At 34.3% G+C, this 6000-nt stretch overlaps 1 pseudogene across 1 annotated transcript in view; it reads left to right on the top strand.

Moving 5' to 3' along the window:
- Nucleotides 1–258: 258 nt before the first annotated feature.
- The window catches only part of LOC114256599 (exocyst complex component EXO84C-like), a 46168-nt pseudogene continuing 40426 nt past the window's right edge, over nt 259–6000 (top strand). The window contains exon 1 of the transcript XR_014335859.1: nt 259–485. The product of XR_014335859.1 is annotated as an exocyst complex component EXO84C-like (transcript). The remainder of the gene's footprint in view (nt 486–6000) is intronic.

Here is a 6000-nt window from a genome sequence, read left to right as displayed (position 1 = left end):
TAGATAAAAAGAAAAGTTATGCTAGAGATCTTAAATATTCTACTAAAAGTTTTACCAAATGTCTCACATGAGTGTGGGACCCATATAAAATCTATGTGAGACATTTAATAAAATTTTTGGTAGAATTTTTGGAGCAACTAAGCATTTTTGATAAAAAAAAATCAAAATATGTACATGAAGCAAGAAGAAAGTGGGGTCAAATCAAATGTGAAAATGATGGGCTCTAAAAACCATGGCATGGGGGAGAAGTGATCACGATCGTCCGCCGAAACACTACAACAACAACCCTTCTTCTTCTTCTTCTTGGACTCTGAAATTTTGAGTTTTTGCTTGTAGTTTCAGAGAGAGAGAGAGAGAGAGAATTGGGTTAATCAAAACTAGGCTAAGAAATGGAGAGTAGCGAAGAAGACGATGACTTCCCATCAATCGAATCTGTAACTCCACAGTCTAAGATCGACACCATCTATCAGTCCAAGACCGAAAAGGTATACTAATGTTTCGTTTTTCTTTTTCTTTTTTCCTTCCCATTTTGTTTGGTTGCTGAGAAAATGTACTAAGAAGAAAATAAATTTCAATGTGCCTAAAATCCATTCATCTGCTTAGCCTAATATTGTAATTCAACTATTCCCACAAAATTACGACTCCATCGGGGCCACATCCAGCCTTTACTCAAATTTCTACTCAAATCAAATCTAAAATTTGTGCAAAAGTTTTATTTGATATGAAGTAATTGAATGGAAGCAAAAATTTGAGTAAAAGCTTAAATAAAAGGGATAAATTTGAAAGCCAAAATAGCTTTGAAAAAATTTGAGTATCCCTCAATTTGAGTAAAAAAGCTCTTTTTGATTTGAGTTGGAGTAAAGTAAGGGTTTTTGGGGGGGGCATTTCCCTAAATAAGTTAAAATAGTAAATCAATTCCCAAACTAAGCCTAGTTTTCAAAGAATTCCCAGAATGAGCTAACTCGCGGTTCACAATCGCGATTTCAATATTTTTCCGCTTGCCCCGCGTGGAAGTGGGCAAAACTTAAATTCGTGGTTACAAAAAGCGTTTTCGATTAACAAATCGCGGTTACAAAACGCGATTTTAATTAATTTTTTTTTCTTTTGAACTCGCTGTTACAAACAGCGATTTTATCCAAAAACATTCATAATTTTTTTTGCTTTTGAACTCGCTGTTACAAACAACGATTCTATCCAAAAACATTCTTAATTTTTTTTTGCTTTTGAACTCGCTGTTAGAAACAGCAATTTTATCCAAAAAATATTTTGTTCTTAATTCGTTGTTGAGAACCACGAGACCTTTCTGAACTCGCTGTTTGTAACCACGAGTTTAACAAAAACCATTTTTCTTATGAACTCGCTGTTCCAAACGACGTTTTATGAAAAGCAAAAAAAAATCATATTCCAAACGACGCTGTGAACTCGCTCTTTGTAACCACGAGTTTAACAAAAATCATTTTTCTTCTGAACTCGCTGTTCCAAACGACGTTTTATGAACACAATTAACCACCCTCTTCCAAACCACGCTTTTAGAGTAATTTTTTTTTTAGTTTCAATTTAACTGAATTGTAAAGAAGATTTTTTTTTTTTTTTTTTTTGTTTCTGTTGTCATTGTTTTGGTGATAATGTATTTCAGAATAATTTTTTGGGTTAAAATTGTTTTACTAAAACCGTTCTCATGTTAATTTTTTTTCCTTTTCTCTTGTCTTTATTTTTGGTTAGAATGTGTAATTCAGCATTTTTTTTTTGGTTTGACTAAAGTAAATTTATTTTATTTTTTCTTGTGTTTGTTTTGGGTTAGAAGGTAATAATGTAATTCATAAATTTTTTGAGCTTTAGTAAAGCCGTTTTGATGTAAATTTTTATTTATTTTTTTTTCTTTGTTTTGGGTTACAAGGTGTTATTCAGTAATTTGTTTGGGCTTTAATAAAGCCGTTTTCATTTAAATATATATATATTTGTTTCTTTTGTCTTTGTTTTAGGTTAGAAGGTGATAATGTAATTCATAAATTTCTTTTCACTTTACTAAAGCCATTTTCGTATAAATTTTTTTATTTTTTATTTTTTTCTCTTATCTTTGTTTTGGGTTAGAATGTGTTATTCAGAAATTTGTTTTGGTTTTACTAAAGCCGTTTTCATGTAAATAATATACATATTTTTTTTTCTGTTGTCTTTGTTTTGGGTTAGAAGGTGATAATGTAATTCATAAATTTCTTTTCGCTTTACTAAAGCCGTTTTCATGTAAATTTTTTTATTTTTTATTTTTTTTCTCTTGTCTTTGTTTTGGGTTAAAATGTGTTATTCAGAAATTTGTTTTGGCTTTACTAAAGCTGTTTTCATTTAAATCATTTTTTTTTTCTGTTGTCTTTGTTTTAGGTTAGAAGGTGATAATTTAATTCATAAAACCTTGAGGAAAAAACACATAAGTCTCCCACAAAAATACATAAGTAGTACAGACATAAGTCTCGGACAACAATACATTGTGGACACCATGAACTGAACACACAATACATAGATAAACATAACAGTTAGACAGACAAATATTAGCCAGACAATCTGACAAACTCATTACGGAAACACTTACTCTAACACAGACATTACATATTAATGCATGACCTAATATTGGCGAAGTGTAGACATTAACACCTAATTCGCGCTTAAATCGGTAGGTGGCTCAGAGTCCGAACAATCCGAAAGCTCAGCATCAGAGACAAGCTGAGGATCCTCCATGATACCCTTGATAGCCGCATCATTTGGTTCTGTTTTGTTCTTCTGGGCATCCTTCTTAACTATGTATAGCTGCATATCGCGGGCTAACCTACGGCCCATTTGAGAAATCTCACGTTGTAGTCTGTCACATAGTCGATCAACATTATCAGGATCTTCCTTTTGGATCTCAACAGAACGTGCTTTTGGCACCTTCAGTCGATTTTCCCGACATAATCTTTCCATTTGCACTCGCTCTATAAATAGTGCGGGCCACTTCAGAAGTCTAGCGTTTGCTAAACCATATCCTGTTTGATTATCTGATGGATCCTCCACCAAACCACATGGATCTCGATAGTACTTGAGCATAACAAAATGTCGCTTCCCAAACCTATCATGATAAGCACAAGAGGCATCTAACAAAGGAAATGGTGTTTCATCTTCAGCATCGCCACTTCGTCTTCCCCCTCCTCGTCGTGAACTGTCACCCCTTTGCAAGTTCCTACCACCTCTGCGATTCCCACTCCCTCCCATGAACCATGTAGCCATGCTAATTTTTTAAAACAAATGAATGATAATTTCGTAGGGCGAAATGAGTTGTAAGGTTGTGTCTTCACCTTTAGTCGTTTATATAGTTGGTTATGAACAGCTTTAGAAAGATGGCCCTACATGACAATCCCACATATACGAACAAGGTATGAGTTGTCAGTAGAATGAAAAAACAGAGAAAAGGAAATATTGTGTACCAAGTCACGTGACTTGACAATCCATCTGCATATACCGACAAAGTAAGGCATGCTCACTGTAAGGTAAATCAGTGAATTCACTGTTGCCATGTGACTTTCTGAATTGAGAATTGCACATATATTAATAAGAAATGAGTTGTCATTGTAATAAAAAAAAATCGAGCAAAAAATCGAGAAAACCAAAGTCTGTGCACCAAGTCACATGACTTGACAATCCGTCTGCATATACTGACAAAATAAGGGCATGCTCCTTGTAAGGTAAATCAGTGAATTCACTGTTGCCATGTGACTTTCTGAATTAAGAATCCCACATATATCAAATTGGTATTGAGGTAAATCTGTTTGTGTATAATTAATTGTAAATAGTGATTTTGACAAGCAAATCAAGTAAAATCAATTGGGTTTTAAATTCCTTACTAGAGTCATCATTTTGACTAGACTTCCAGGAATTGGAAGCCGACTCTTTCTTCTTTCCCGATGGAGATTGAAATTCTTTACATACAGGATCCCTATTTTACGAGCCCCAGTTAAGAGAAGCTTTTCACCGAGCTACCTGTTCTGTTTTATGTGTTGTTCAAGGCGGTTGTTCGTTTGTATGAACTTTATTTAGTTCCCCAATTGGACCAACCACTTGGCTTTGAGCTTGTTTGTCCAGCCCCCTAAGTTTAGTTATCTATCAACCCCCCGTTCCTTACTAGAGTCATCATTTTGACTGGACTTCCAGGAATTGGAAGGCGACTCTTTCTTCTTTCCCGATGGAGATTGAAATTCTTTCCCGACTCTTTCTGTTTTATGTGTTTTAAGTATTCACATAATTCAACATACATTAATCCATTTGTTAATCCAAAACATTCATTAACTCATTGCAATTCAATAAAGAAAGTCATAAACTAATAAATGTGCAGTTATAAATTTAGTTATTTCATAAATTTCAGGTTCATAAAACAAATACTTGAAATACATCTGTACGTTAGATGAACAACAACATTGTCTTACACTCCAGTAACGAAGATATGAGACAACATACAAATATATATGAAAGATAAAGGTGTTTGATTTCTCATTCCTCATCTGACATGTAGTAGTCAGAGAGATATTTGTTATTGTTTAAGACATTATTTCGCTCAATCACTGTCAAATCTCTGTTGCTTGCTTCTTCCATTTCAGTGGCTAGCTGAAGCATGAAATGTTGACATCTCTGCATCAACATTCTATTGTTCTCCTTCTTAATTCTACTAACTGCTTTTTCATAGTCACTAACATTTCGTCTAGCCATCGTCAATGAACAACGATGAGGTACCGGTGCCCCAAAGTTACGTAGATCATTAAACAATCCTTCTTGCTCCGTTACCCTGAACGCCCATTCAGCTCGGATACCAGCATAATAATCCTTCGGACTCAAGTACTTTTCGCTCTTGTAGTCATAAGTAAATTGAGGTAGCAGCCACACTTTCGGATTTCTTTGCTGGCGTGAACTTCCTGCACCTCTTGAAGACATTGTTCATAAAATAAACAAACAAATAATAATAGTAATTGTAGATATATTACTATTGTTATGGCTTGAACAAACATCATACTGGGGGTGTCGCTATTTATAGACATCATACTGAGGGTTAACTAGAGATGATCTAGTGACGATAATGCATGCTGGGACACTATGGAAGAAGTGATACCCATGATATTATTTTTTAGCTTTTCATTTCATGCAATCCTGAGTACCCATGACTTTGTGTTCCTGTGATGTAGTCACGGACGTGGTTGTCAGATAAAATCATAATTGTAAGCCAGAGGATGACAATGCAATCCCTTCATATTGGAGCAGTGAGTTGTCAAATAAAACAACATGCAGTGAGTTGTCATGCGTATGCCAACTGACATGCTTACTTTTTTAATACAGTAAGTAGTCACTTCAAATTGACGATTTCAGTACAAATTGGTGTTTTCAAAAAATTATAAATGAAATTAAATGCTTAAATTTTCTTTGTTTTAAAGTAATATTCTTCATAAACAGTCTACATTTTATCTTATTTTCACTTAATGAACTTCACAGTCATCCCATTTTCTTCTCTTTGCATTTTTTGCTTCTTTTTATATTCAGTAAATTACACTTTACTCCTTCAGTCCATCACATAATTGTTTATCAACATTATTGTCGTGTGGTCGTATTGATGTGACTTAGATGAATTCTGAAATGTGATAAAAAAAAATAAAGCATTTATTCGCGCTGCAGAAAGTCACATGCATCACGTAATGTGAGGAAAAAAGTGACAAAGTATATAAGCATGGCAAAGTCAGAAAGTCACATGCATTACTGCATCACTGCACAAAGTCAGATGCATCACTGCATCGCTGCACAAAGTCACATAGCATCTGAGGAAAAAACAAAGCATCCAAATTATTACGTATGTTCAAGTAATTGCTGAGCATCACTGACAAATGTTGGACGTACCACTGCGCCGAGCTACAATTTATTATCATACCATACCTACTCTGCCCTTGTGAATTATGCAATCTATTAAAATTTTGTAGGGGTGTCATAACAAAATAA

This window comes from Camellia sinensis, chromosome 1, assembly GCF_055761805.1.
Source record: "Camellia sinensis isolate YWXY chromosome 1, ASM5576180v1, whole genome shotgun sequence".
NCBI lineage: Eukaryota > Viridiplantae > Streptophyta > Magnoliopsida > Ericales > Theaceae > Camellia > Camellia sinensis.
This window is presented reverse-complemented; position numbering and strand designations above follow the sequence as displayed.